Source organism: Gopherus evgoodei, chromosome 10, assembly GCF_007399415.2.
Source record: "Gopherus evgoodei ecotype Sinaloan lineage chromosome 10, rGopEvg1_v1.p, whole genome shotgun sequence".
Lineage (NCBI taxonomy): Eukaryota > Metazoa > Chordata > Testudines > Testudinidae > Gopherus > Gopherus evgoodei.
This window is the reverse complement of record NC_044331.1, coordinates 81,540,162-81,555,460: the sequence shown is the minus strand read 5'-3', so window position 1 is coordinate 81,555,460 and position 15,299 is coordinate 81,540,162.

Sequence of the window (15,299 nt, the reverse complement as noted above, 5' to 3'; positions counted from 1 at the left end):
CAACAAACCTTAAGGCTTATCACAAAATACAATGATAGATTGTACACGGCAATCACATACCATTTATCTGAATGCCAGGCGCAGGACACTAGAGTGGGAGGGGGAAAAAAGGCAAACAAAGAAATTTAGTCTTTCACTTTTTTGCATGAGTGATTGACATGGTCCTACCACAGACTTTATTATGGCTACAATACCATATCTTAATATAATGCCAAGTTCTTATGTTGTAGAACTTCTTTCGTCCTTCAAGGCGGCAAGTCATTTCACAGACGGTGGGCTGGATGTTCTGGGCTGTTACCACTCCTCTGTGACACTGGAGCAGTGCAGGGGGGATTGGAAAGCTGCTGCCTCTGACAGAAGGGGTGTGGCCGGAGTGCCACTGCTATCAGCTTTCTACAACAGCTGGAATGGCCCCCTGAGGCTGTAGACAGCTGAGAAAAAATCACAGCTGCTCTGAGTCTGTTCAGAGTTACAACAAGGGCCAAGCAGAAGCTCAGATGCAGCATTGGGAAGCTGCAAAGGTGGCAGAAAGTTACTTTTTCTATCTTCCTTGGGTGCTGCATGTGTTGGAACTGAGCCAGACCCAGGACCAGGCCCTCTCTATACAGAACTAACTGTCACCCACCACCAGAATGCAGCAACACCTTGTTCTCAGCATGTTGCTCCATTGCAGTTCTCACATGGCATTCCTCAGCCATGACACATCCAGATCGTGGCCCTCACGCCACTTACTTAGAGACAGAATATGCTGTAGGACATGATCCCACAACAGAGGCACAAGACAAACTAGTGGGCTGGATTCAGGATACAAATATCTGTACAAAATAATTGTTTATTTTTTTCATGCAATTACTATGATTGATATGCAAATTAGATAATTACACACGATCTACTTTAGTACAACATCTAGCACAATGGGGTCCTGATCCATGACTTGGGCTCAGAGACACCATGGTAATGCAAACAAATAATAATAGTAATAATTAATAATTCTCTCACCATAACTGCACTTACTTTATATGTGCAACTGGGTGTTCATTTATGTACCTACATTTTTTTTAAATGTCAGGTCCAATGCAGCTCTTTTCCTTCTACTTTATATAGCCTTAGTATTATCATTGGTTTCTATTGCATGGGCCAGTTTCAACATCTTATCATCCTAATTTCTTATTGCCCTGTTTTCACCCTTCTTTTAGAGGTCTCTGCTGATCTCTCTCGCATCGGACTATCTGGTAGGATTTGCTGAGTGACCTGAAATACCTCATTGTTAGCATTCCTTAGGAGCTGCGTTAGTGTCTTGATGATATTTTAGCAGATGGCAAAACAACTTACTGATGCAGCTTTCACCGGGTCCATTGGAAATCCTGCAGCAAATTGGAATAGTGTTAAAAACAGCCCATAGTTATTTAAACAAGATTAAATCAAAATTCTAAAACTATCAGAGGAGTCTTGTAAAGCATCCCTTAATTTATAGTCTGTGACAAGGAGTCTTTTCTTCACCTCCTTATTGATAAGTCATTCTGATAAGCTAATACAGTTACTGTACTAAGGCAAATACTATTTGAAGGATCAAAAGAGCATATTATAAAAATGCAGCAGCCTAGAATGCTATAGTCACTTTCAAGGAAGCGGGACTCAAATAATCTAACCCATTCATTGATTGTGTGTTGGCCAGTTGAAAAGAGAGTGAGTTAGTGTATATAGTGACAGGGTGGGTATACTCTCCTCTGGAAGAGTGTGAATAGTGCAATACATTTCCTATCCAGTGCCCAGTTAGTCAATGGAAAGATGCCCCTGGACTTGAATAGGGTATTGGATGGAGCCCTTAGACAGAATTCTTGGACAGCTTCAGTGAACTTGGGAGCAATGTGGATTTGTAAATTAAAAGCCACTGTAACCTAAAGGTATGTCTACACTACCCGCCGGATCAGCAGGTAGTGATCGATCTACTGGGGATTGATTTATCACATCTAGTGTAGACGCGATAAAACTGATCCTCGATCGCTCTGCCATTGACTCCAGAACTCCACCGCGTGCAAGAGGCGGAAGCAGAGTCAATGGGGGAGCGGCAGCAGTCGACTTGCCGCCATCCTCATGGCCACGTAAATCGACCTAAGATACGCAACTTCAGCTACGCTATTCGCGACTCCTCCCCTAGTGTAGATCTAGGTTAAGGCTGGGTGGAATAAAACAGAAGACAAACTATTTAAATCCATGTTTGAGAGCCTGCTCTTCTGACAGTTTGCTCTAGCGAATGGATGCACTGATTATACATTGAGAAAACAAGTAAACTCACCCAGGCAAAGGGCAAAAGCCAATATGTAGGAAATGCAGCTCATCTTGGCTGTGAAATGTCTTTGTTCTCAGATTAGGTCTGGAAAACAGAATACACACAGAGGACATATTGAGTAAGCTTCTATCACACTGAAGCTCTCTATGTCAGGTTAATTCCCGTCAGATGAATGCACCATTCATGTAAACTAGCAACACTACTGACAACTGATTTATGTCCCAAACCTTAGTCAGGAATATGTGCAAAACCAAGACCCAAATCAGTTTGCTTTACATAAAAGTAATTCATCTTACACGGGAGCTGATTATATCCCAGACACATTAGTGGCTTAGAACAAACCTGCCCCCAGCAAGCAATCACACCGCTAGACTGTAGAACAAGGATTCAGCCTGTCGTTGTGCTGCCGCAGGAGAATCTCCAACTAAGAAACTGGGTCTCCAGCAGCCACAATTCATGTCTTGCTTTCCCCTGGCTCTAGGCAGTGGTAATCTGCAACTGGCCTATCCCAGCTACAAATTCCCACCCCATTCCCTGCATTGACGCAGCGCTCCTGGCTGGCATGGTGAAGTGGGAAGAGGGGCCACACACCTCCAGGAAAGGAGTAGCAGGCAGCACCGACTTACTGCTGAGCACCCAGCTTCAGCACATCGTCCCGATTCTCCTCTATACCAGTGTACCAGGAGGAACTCCACTGAAACCAGTGGAGCCCCAGTGCTGTATGAGTGCAGAATCAGACCCATTCTCTCCACCCAGTGAGTACGACCTACCAGAAGGAAAACCAGCGTGCCTTTCACATGAGAAGCCAGGCAGAGTGAACACTGTGTCAAGCTTTTGGTGCTGTAAGGAGGAGAGAAGGCTGGTATCTCCCCAGGCCTTCATTGGTGTGACAGCCTAGACAATATTAATGTGCTAAAGGGTGACATTCCTTTAGCGTCAGATGAGAGTATATCTGGCCTAGCTACTGAGTCGGGGCAGTCAGTGGCATGACCCCTAAAGTAACTGACAATAATGAGGTAAAGCAAATCATTTGCTGCCTTAAAGTCAAACACCCAGTGCTAAATTGATATATATGAGAGAAAGAAAGCAGGGCACGATCATTGATTTCAGGGCTTCACGGCCCCTGATTTGAATCTGGGATTCAGACGAGTGCCAGAACCCAAAGGACCACTCAGTTGAACTCGAGTTTTTCCTGTGTTCTACCCAAGCCATAAATCTGCCCAGCTTCACACAAAGCTGGGAGCATGTGGAATATTTGTAACAAAATGCAAAATAACTTGAAATCAAAGGCTTTCACATTTTGGTAGGAACTCAGACAATGTGGAGATTTTTCATGGCAAAGTGGGTCTATTGCAGGCAAAAATGGGATTGTTTTTTGAGTGAAGTTGGTGACCTTCCCATTGCAAATGTGATCATTTGTGTTTTCCTGGGGTTTCTGTGAGAATCTCGGGCTTTTGCCCGCCCTGCCAATACAGGGAAGGAGGGAATTTGTGCAAATGAAGTGGGAACAATTTGAATGCAAAATCTACAAAACAAATATTGTGAGATATTTTTATGGCTTGCAGCAGCTCAGTCTCTTGGACAACTGGCATTTTTTTTGTGAGCCTCCAGGAAACCTTGAATGAATCTGAGATTCTGGGCAAGTTACGGATGATAACTCAACCAAAAACCGGACAGGTTCTGATGTTTTTATGCTGTTTTCTTTCCAAAAGATTTGCACAACTCTAGTCTGAGCCTTTCAAAATTATTATTATTTATACTACAGTGTGCTAGTATTGTGCAAACATAGAGGAAGAGACAGTCCCTTCCTCAAACAGTTTACAGTCTAAGACAAGACACAATCAGGGTGTATAAGAAGCAACAGAGGGAATGTAGTAAGTAGAATGAGATAAGAAACCTGTGGTTATGTAGACACAGTATGAGCACTCTGGTATTGTGGCTGGAGTCACTGTCACACTTCAGTTGCTTTGTGCTGCTCTGACAGTACAACACAGATGTAAACCCTGTATAGCTGGCCAGTTATGTTGGGTTTAATACTGTTTTGTATTGCTGGAGGGCTGCAAAGCCGCCAGAGTATATTGCTTAATCTGACCCCTCAAGCCAAAGGTTATTTAGATAGAAATACAATAAAAATATCAATTCACAGATTTTAAAACAAGAAGGGACCTTATCATGATACAAGCTGACCTGCTGTATAACACAAGCTGCAGAACTTCACTCAGTGGTTTCTGCATCGAGCCTATAATTACTAGCTGAGCTAGTGCATATCTTTGAGATGGCAACAAGAATGACAATGAATCATTCCTGTTAGATATTACCCCTGACTTTACATGCCCTTTGCCAGCTTCTACGTGACAGCAGCATCATCTTTCAAACCTATCTGTTGGATATAAATGGAGAAAACATCTCTGTGCCTTGTGTGTTAAGCAAGGAAAGCCAGACGGTGAATCATGCAAAGAGTAGTTAAAAAATAATCCCTTTGAGCTGGGAGCCAGACTCACATCCACTCTCTCTCTTTCTCTGTCACACATATATAGCAACCTGTATGGAACTTGGAGGGAAGAGCACAGATTGCAGGAAGGAAGAGTTTGGAGGATGCACCAGGAAGTCAGTCTGTGAGCACATGGCTGGAATGTCAGTTACAGCTGCACCAGTTCTGTAAAGTTCTTTCTCTAATATCCTGGGACCGACATGGCTATCACTACAATGCATGCTCTTAATAAAGAGACAGTTTAGTTTAGAAATGTGGAGTCCTCTCATGTAATTACCTCAGGACATGGTCGATGAAACATGGTGGGAGCAGGGTAGAGAGAACCACAGCAAGGAAGAGGGTGTAATTAACAGGAAGACAAAGCAGCACCTAGAAACAGAGAAAACAGGCAGCATGGGAGGATGCAAAGCACCAGGAATGCTGGATTTCCAGGCAAAAGCTTGTGCATCCATGGATGCAGGGGAAGCAAGAATTGGATCTGGATACATATCTGATAGCGGGGGATAAAGACAAAAGAACGAAGGTAAAACTTTTTTACAATGTCACCGGGGAGAAAAGATGAGAAGTGAGTGAGACCCTGTTGCCAGGAATAATACCTGAAACACTGAAACAGCTGATAAAAGTGTCTGATGAGTACTGAACAGAATGAGACCGTAGAGAGATACTGTTTCTTTACTCAAAACCAAGAAGCAGAAGAGAAAATAGATCCTTCCATCACAGAGCTGAGAACTCTGACATCCACATGTAACTTTAGAGCCTTAAAAGATTCCCTAACCTGAGACAGGATCATTTGTGGGACCTGGGATTCCAGCTTATGGGACAGTGTGATGGAGTAGGGAGCGGGGTGGATTGACCGGGGAATGTTACGTGGGAGTTTTATTCAGATTGTCTGCATTGCTGATGGGATACCAGGGTGACAATACCTGAGCATGTAACCTGACCCCAGGAGCAGGGTTGGGGCCAGGTGACACCTTTTGCCCGGTAAACTGGACAAAGGTGGGGGGAGGAGACAGGGGCAGTGGCTGGAGGAGACTGCTGGAGGGGTTTCAGTTTAGAACTGGCTAGGGAAGCGGAGGGAGCCCCAAAGCTGAGGGATAAGCTCCCTACCCCCCTGATTGAGGGGCCCTGGTTGTACCTACAAGCTCTGTTTGGGACTGTGTTCCTGTCATCTAATAAACCTTCCGTCTTACTGGCTGGCTGAGAGTCACGGTGAATCGCAGGAATTGGGGGTGCATGGCCCTGACTTCCTCACACTCTGTGACAGACAGATTGTTGAGACAATCAGATCTAACCCTAGAGAAATGCCTCCAAATAGCAAGTGCACCTGAACTGCCTAGGCTGGAAAGGATCAAAACAATTGTCACTAGTGCAGAACAAGTACATGGGCTCAAGCTAAAGGAACTCAGAAAGCGGGACAGAGACAGACTGGCCAAGAACGCAGGCATCAGGGTGCAGCGTAGACACTGTGGAAAGCAACACGAAGGGCAGAAAGAAAAATGCCCAGCCTATGGGCAATGGTGTAACAGGCTGGGAAACAGACCCACTTTGCGCTGCAGCTACCCCCGGAAGACAAGGGCAGCGGTTCATGCAGTGAATGAGGATGTAAAGACATCCAGTGAAGAGGAGCATGTCTGCAGTGTGACTTTAGCAGCTCCAAAGACTATTATCAATGTGCATGCACTGCAGAAGGCTGCCAGCCATTCAAATGCCATGTTCACAGCCAAGTTATTCGATCAATCACCAATTTGATTCCAACTGGATTTCAGAGCCCTCTGTAATGTAATCCCAGCAACATGGATAAGCAGCAATATTAGACTGTAGAAATATGACCAGGTGCTGGTGTACAATAAAAACCATTTTGAGGACCGTGGGCAGATGCAGGCTGTCAATAAGAAACCCACAAAACCAGAGGCACTATTGCTTGGGAGATCATAGCAATTGACACACAGACGGGGTCAAGGCCAGGATAAGGAGGACAAAAAAAGAACCTCAGCCATCAGCTGGCTTGAGTAGGGGAGTCAGAAGCAACTAGGTACATGAGCAATACAGAGGCTGCCACCAAACAGAACAGGCAGCAACAGGGTTGACGCAAGTCCCCCCGCTCCTCCACCCCCCAAGCAATAATGCAATCAAGAAGTGGGAGACTGGTTTGACAACAAACACACTTGAAAGACTGAGCCCTAAGAGACTGCCATGGAGTGGCAGTCCAGGCCATGTCTCTAAAATGGGATATGTACTAGTAACCTCTGGTTCCAGCAAGTCAGCAAACACAAAAGACACAACATCAATTGTTAAAAGGAAAGATGTAGCAACCTGCATGGAACTTGGAGAGAGGAACACAGGTTGCAGAAGGGAAGAAGTTTGAGGAGGCACCAGGAAGCCAGTCCATGTGCACATGGTAGAATGCTACCTGAGGTTTCAAATCCCTTCCAAAAAGAATGATAATAATAATAATAAATAATAATAGCATTATCGCTTCTAACTCTAGTTAGTCTTGTTATCCATATCAGTGTCAATCCCTACTGGAATCATGCTACGTTTTGGCTTCAGTGACTTCCTGTGGCAGTGAGTTCCACAGTCTACTTACAAGTTGAGTGAAAAAGCATTTCCATTTATCAATTTTGAATGTGACTCTTGCTCTTGTGTATTATGATCCAGGGAGAAAAGAAGCTCCCAACCATCCTGAACCATTTGTTAGTGTATATACTTTCATCATGTCACCTCTTACATGTCTCGCCTCTCAGGTAAACAATCCAAGTCTTTTCAATCTCTCCTCAGAGCAGCATTTTCCCATGCCCTTAGACACTCCTGTCACCTGTCTCATTGATCCTACTGAAGAGGCGCAGGACTCTCTGGCGTGTTAAAGGGTGGTCTGTGAGGCAGGATAGGATTACAGTGCCTTTCAGTGGAGTTCATGCATTCCTGCCCACTCACTCAACTGCAGGAGCCTGTGCCTTTCAGAGCGTTCCAAACCACACCAGAGGTGTTTGTCATGGTCCCCAAAAAGTCATCCTGCTTTTAGCACACAGTGAGAAAGCCCAAGAATTCCAGCCAAACCCCACAAACAGGTTAAGCACCTGGGGTTGTACACTATGAACCTCGCTAAAAAGATCCCAAGGCAGATGCTCCACCAAACTCAGTGGACCTGTGCCAGTTTAGACCAGCTAAATCTCTGGCCCTCCCTGTTTCCCTAACACACAAGGAGACTCAGCGTCTTGTCCCTGGAATTCACATGGCAATTTGTGTGGCTTATTTTCTTTGTCAGATAATCAGACATCTGAATAAAAATTAACATTGCAAATGCAGAACTGTGTCAAAGGTGTGATTTCCCTGGGGCGCTGGAACAATGTGCATAGTAGGGGGGCTGAGAGCCACTGAACCAAACTGTAAACCCTGAATATGATGGAAACCTCTTCAAGGCAGGGGATGCAGCACCCCCTAATTCCAGCATCTATGGATTTCCCGTTTTTCCGCTTTAGAAGTAATGGGACAAATTCTGCTAGCAATCACAGGGCAATGCACCTATGAAGCTGAGAGCAGAACCCTGCTCATCATCTCTAATTAGCATTCCTCATGTACTAAACAGAAATATTTATCGGTACTCTGATCTGGATATTTATAAGGGTACCACATATTCTTACATACCACTGGCTCTGAATCTAAACGACATATCAGGAGTAACTCCATTGTAGTCCACACAATTATATCTGTATAAAACCAGAGTGAGACCACTTAGGTGTCACATCTCCTCTTTACCCCAGCTAGAGACAGAGAGCAATCACATCAACTAGAAATAGCTAGTAGAAAATAAAAAGCTAGAGATCAGATCAATAGGTTGTTCACACATTCCACAGCATAATTATTTCATTGCTACCCCTCTGAAACAAGTCATGTTAGTAAACTTTCAGCTACATCTCATTACATTCTAACTACTCCACAGTACTACTGGCTATAAAGTTAATATTGTTTCATCATTGCTCCAATCTGGGCATCTGTTTTCTCCTGCTTTTATTAGAGTGAAATTTCTTTAAACCAAATAAAGATGTTCACCCACCTGTTAGCAGGAGAGCTGAAAACCCAGCTTCTGCTAGTGCCTGGTGTCCCTGGGATGAGTAATGCTAAGGAACAGGTCTGTCCCGGTCTTATCACTCCAGGGTGGGGAATGTTACTCTCAAGCAGGGGGAGTGACAGGTCAGTTTCTCAAATGGTGCTTTGAAAAAGATCCTTTTAAAAAAACCTGTTAGTTTGAACTTCCTTGAGAGTGAATGAGTTCCTTCGTGAAACATTTCAACAAGTGAGAAAGGGCCCAGTCCTGCTTTCCCTAGTAAGTCAAAACTTTCCTTGAAGTCAGTGGAAACACTTTAAACTGTGTTCGAGTTTATATATTGCAGGCAGAGCTGTGGAGTGGTACTGCATTGGATTGGATTGTAGTGCACTGCATTGTAGTGCACTGCCTAAGAGATCTAAAAAGTTCTCAGTGAGGTTTTCTTTCTTTCCACCCGCTTTCCAGATTGCAGGCAGCATGTACTCTCCATTCTCAGGCCTGGTCTACACTACGCTGTTAAACCGATTTTAACAGCGTTAAATGGATTTAACGCTGCACCCGTCCACACTACACTGCTCTTTATATTGATTTAAAGGGCTCTTTAAATTTATTTCTGTACTCCTACAAAACGAGAGGAGTAATGCTAAAATCGATATTAGTATATCGGATTAGGGTTAGTGTGGATGCAAATCGAAGTTATTGGCCTCATTATTTTACAGTAGCTACCCACAGTGCACTGCTCCAGAAATCGACGCTAGCCTTGGACCATGGACGCACACCACCGAATTAATGTGCCTAGTGTGGACGCGCACAATCGACTTTATAATATCTGTTTTATAAAATCGGTTTAAGCTAATTCGAATTTATCCTGTAGTGTAGACGTAGCCTCAGAGTCTGCTCACAGAGAGTTCCTACTCCAGTTCTGGAGCAGATTACATATCATATATTGTTCCCTGGCCTGGCATCCCAGGCTGGATTCCAAACTGCTGTGAATGCACAGTTACTCCACCAATGTGCCCCACAATCTCTGATCTGGATTATTAGTACGCTAGATGGAGTCACTGTGTTAAAGAAAAAGAGAGAAAATTTCAGCCAGGCCTCTCAGTCTGCGCATACTCCCGCCGCATGCTTAAACCCTGCATCTGCTTACACAAAGCTGCTTGTTAGACATACAATTACCTGATGTGCATGTCAAGGGGAAAGTGTGGAAACAGTTTAAAAGGCCCATAAAAACGTGATGGCTTCTAAAGCTAAAAACTGGCTAGAAGCAAAGTGTTCGGACAGGACAAATACAGAATCCTTACCCCTTGCTAAGGCACCCTGAGCCATCCTCCTTTGTTACCAGTGAGTCCCTGTGGTGTCTGCTTTTCAGGAGGTGTTACGGACAACAAATGATTATAAATAGAAAACAGTTGTGCTTGGGGAGGGTGGGGAAGAGATAAGCCTCTCCCATGGCCTGACCATTGGAATGAGTTGGCCCATCCTCCACCGGATGAAGAAAAAAGGGGGTTTAGAGCTGAAATACAGAAGCTGGTGAAGGGGTGTGGAAGGGAAGAATGCCAATCCTTCACTCAGGCCATCCCAGGCCCCTAGGGGGTTTGTTTGGATCACAGTTCGTTGGAAGACTGTGTTCCTGGCAGGTCCAGCTGCAAATTCATCCCGTGAAAGAGGAAAATTAATTCTGGATTGCTGTAGCCTGATGGAGAATATGTCTCAGTAAAACAACCTATTAATAAAATATTATAATGATAATTACACCTCTACCCCGATATAACGTTGTCCTCGGGAGCCAAAACATCTTACCGTTTATAGGCGAAACTGCATTATATTGAACTGGAGTGCGCAGCCCTGCCCCCCCCCCCCCGGAGTGCTGCTTTCCCGCGTTATATCTGAATTTGTGTTATATCGGGTCACGTTATATGGGGGTAGAAGTGTATAATAATGAGCTAGACCTGGAGAGGTCCTAGATTAATAGATCCCAAGGCCAGGAGGTACCACTGGGATCATCTACTAGTCTAATTTGCTGTATGACACAAGCCATAAAACTTCCCCCAAATAACTCCTAGAGCAGGTCTTTTAGAAACACATCCGATCTGGGTTTAAACATTGTCAGTGATGGAGAATCTACCACGCCCCTTGGTAAGTTGTTCCAGTGATTAATTAGTCTCACTGTTAAAAATGGACACCTTATTTGCAGTCTGAATTTGTCTAGATTCAACTTCCAGCCACTGGATGATGCTATACCATTCTCTGCTAGACTGAAGAGCCCATTATTAAATATTTGTTCCCCATGTAGGTAGTTTGAGTTTTTAAACAAATCACCCCTTAACCTTCATTTTGTTCTTAATGTTTCCTCAGGCAATACTCCCACCAAAGACAATGAGTTTAGCTCAGCAGCACTAACAATGATGAATAAGAAAGTAATAATAATGACTCTTCCTCGCCATTGAGTTTGGCAGCCTTCTCCTGATTTTAATCAGCTTTTGCATTCATGTAAATACTGAAGAGTGAAAGAAAACGGTGCGGGGGGGGGGGCTCACAGTTGTGAGGTGCCTCTGAGAACAGATGGGTGAATCACAATATCCTCCTGTGTTGTTTTTGGTGGCATCACCCTTTCTGAACAGTTTGTGGGCACGAGGGGTCAGCTCCTCTGCTGGTGGAAGGTGGGTGGTGTAGCTCTGCTGAAGTCCTGAGGATCTGGTCCCATAATTCCCGCTCTTTTTGCAAATAGAATTAAAAGGGTAAAGCGGCAGGAGGGCCAGGACCAATGGGGGACATGATGGTGGGAGGTGGAGGAAGCAGCAGGGGTCAGGGCAATGGAGGAGGTGAGTCTGGGGCCAGAGCCTGAAGCCCTGCAGCTGGGGGACGGAGCCGGCCATGGCATGGCCAAAGCCTGCTGCCCACCACCCCAGGGCTTGTGGGGAACTCACATTGGTCACCTGCAACTACAGTGTTTGTGGCTCCAGAAAGGGGCAGGGATCAACCCCTGCTGGTGACCCCAGAGGAGGGACTGCTGCTTTGCCTCCCCTATCCCCACCCCCCAATCACTACCCATGAGGCTGCGGCAGCAAGAAAAGCCCCTGGTGGCCACATTTGAGAAACAGACACTACAGTGGGTCAATGGGCCTGGTCTTTATTGAGGCTAAGGAGCTCTGGGTTCTTCTTTTCCGCCCTGTTCCTGGAAAGGATGAGCAGGTTATTGTTCCAGCTCTCCTTCTCTCATTACCAGACAGCTCCTAGCAGAGACCATGAGAAGGACAAGTGCAAAGCACTCCATTTAGGAAGGAACAATCAGTTGCACACGGACAAAATGGGAAATGACTGCCTAGGAAGGAGTACTGCGAAAAGGGATCTGGGGGTCATAGTGGACCACAAGCTAAATATGAGGCCATGTCTACATCTAAAATTTTGCAGCGCTGGTAGTTACAGCTGTATTAGTACAGCTGTATAGGGCCAGCGCTGCAGAGTGGCCACACTTACAGCAACCAGCGCTGCAAGTGGTGTTAGATGTGGCCACACTGCAGCGCTGTTGGGCGGCTTCAAGGGGGGTTCCGGGAACGCGAGAGCAAACCGGGAAAGGAGACCAGCTTCGCGGCGGTTTGCTCTCGCGTTCCCGGAGCCACCCAGCAAACAGCAGGGAAGGAGACCTGCTTGCTCGGGGTTCCGGGACCGAGAGAGCAAACCGGGAAAGGAGACCAGCTTCGCCGCGGTTTGCTCTCGCGTTCCCCGAACCACCCTGCAAACCGCAGGGAAGGAGACCTGCTTGCTCGGGGTTCCGGGAACGAGAGAGCAAACCAGGGAAGTAGACCAGTTTGATTACCAGAGGCTTCCTCCTTCCACGGAGGTCAAGAAAAGCGCAGCAAACCGCAGGGAAGGAGACCTGCTTGTTCAGGGAACGCGAGAGCAAACCAGGGAAGGAGACCAGCTTCGCCGCGGTTTGCTCTCGCGTTCCCCGAACCACCCTGCAAACCGCAGGGAAGGAGACCTGCTTGCTCGGGGTTCCGGGAACGCGAGAGCAAACCGGGGAAGGAGACCAGTTTGATTACCAGAGGCTTCCTCCTTCCACGGAGGTCAAGAAAAGCGCTGGTAAGTGTCTACATTGGATTACCAGCGCTGGATCACCAGCGCTGGATCCTCTACACCTGAGACAAAACGGGAGTACGGCCAGCGCTGCAAACAGGGAGTTGCAGCGCTGGTGATGCCCTGCAGATGTGTACACCTTCAAAGTTGCAGCGCTGTAACTCCCTCACCAGCGCTGCAACTTTCTGATGTAGACAAGCCCTGAGTCAACAGCGTAACACTGCTGCAAAAAAAAAAAGAAGCAAACATCATTCTGGGCTGTATTAGCAGGAGTGTTTTAGGCATGACATGAGAAGGGATTCTTTCACTCTACTCTGTGCTGGTTTGACCTCCGGTGAAGTAGTGTGTCCAGTTCTGGGTACCACGTTTCAGGAAAGATGTGGACAAACTGGAGAAAGTCTAGAGAAGAGCAACAAAAATGATAAAAGGTCTAGAAAACAGGACCTCTGAGGGAAGATTGAAAAAATTGGATTTGTTCAATCTGGAGAAGAGAAGACTGAGAGGGGACATGAGAACAGTTTTCCAGTACATAACAGATTGTCACAAGGAGGGAGAAAAAATTATTCTATTTAACCTCTGAGGATAGGACAAGAAGCAATGGGCTTAAATTGCAGCAAGGGCGGTTTAGGTTGGACATTAGGAAAATCTTCCTGTCAGGGTAGTTAAGCACTGGAACAAATTGCCCAGGGAGGTTGTGGAATCTCCATTACTGGAGATTTTAAAGAGCAGGTTAGCCAAACACTTGTCAGGGATGGTCTACGTAACACTTAGCCCTGCCATGAGTGCGGGGGACTGGACAAGAGACCTGTCGAGGTCCCTTTCAGTCCTGTGACTCTGTGATCTGTGTCTCCAAGGTAAGATTCCTAGCACAGTCCCATTAAGCCAGAGGGTGCTGCTCTCATTGTTTAGCTTCTTGTCTGTTGGCGGAATGACTCCCAGGCAAGGGACACCAAACCTGCCCAGCTGGTTCCCCCGAAGCAGCATGTTAGTCAATACTGGCATTTACGTTGGTTTCTATTTTAGAATGATCTCTTGCAAAGATAGCTGCCTGGCAGGATGATTAGGCTACAGAAACCTGTTCGATGGGATATTATCGACAGGAAAAGGCCTTCGACTGCCTAAGGCTTGCAACCCGAGGGCAAGTCTAATATTGGGAACGAGAACACAGCACAGGGACCTTGACAGCTCACTGCTTACACGGCAGGGGCTTAAAGTGTGCATGGCATTCAGTAAACATCAGTCAGCATAAACACAGCAGTCTTAACAAGGACCCCCCCCACACACTGCCATGTGTACCGTCAGTCAAATGCTGAAGACCCTTTTAAAGATGAGTGCCCCTTTCTGTACGTCAATGGGGAGATGGGGAAAAGCAATAGGAGGGTGAAAATGGAAAGTAAGGGGTCAGGGCAGGGGAAATAGAAAATGTAATCAACCCCCAAAGAGGTTGGGTTTGGATTATAGGGAAAGGTTCTGAGACCAGGTCCTATTTTGTCCCAGCTGCTTCTCCTGCTCTCATAGATAATCTGCTAGAAGATGCCTAACCAAGACTTCCATCACAAAGGGGTCTATGAAACCTGCATGAACCCTGAGCAATATGAATTAAACCAAGGAAACTACACTCCTTAGGGCCACTTTCCCGTGAATAAAGAACCTGTGATGTACCAAAAGCATTACATGTGAAAAGGGGTATTATGAATAACATCCCTGTCCGCAATGTCCTTCCTGAACTAGCTGAGCACAAGTAAAACAAATCTCTCACCTCTCTATTGAGCTACCTAGGGCATTTCCAGTGTGCCAGTCACCACGTCTGTGCCCCCAACAGGTGATTAGTATGTTTAAATCCAGTTACTTCAGTCTCGTTTGGCTCAGGAGAATAATAATATGCTGGTATTGTCAGAGGGACCATTCTGTCTACAGTGAAGTCCATTTTTTATAGTAATAATATTAAAGGTTATTAGTGAACGAGGCATCATTCTCCAGGTGAGGAAGAGCCTGATGGCTGCATATGTAACAAATCCAGAGGAAAGCTTCCAAACAGCTGCACCAGTAGGTGCCTATCAAGATGTGAGCCAAGCGGACTCTTTGGAGATGCCCCAAGACAGCGAGTGCCACCTGTGTGGCAGGTTACTAAATAAGGGCCGATTTCTCCACTGCTGTAGCTCCACTGACTTCAGTAGAGTTACCCCAGAAGGGCATTTGGCCTGTTGGGTTTAGAGCTATGGCCTATTCCTGCCTGGGAAAGGCTGGTGAGAGAAAGGGTTGAATTGCAGACGTTTCAGACAGGAATGGCCCCCGTAGGCAGAGCTGAGCAAATAACTCAGAGAGGACAACTGATACATCCAATTTCATCTCTTGCTCTGTGTTCTAATCCCAGTTCTGATGTTGAACTGCTA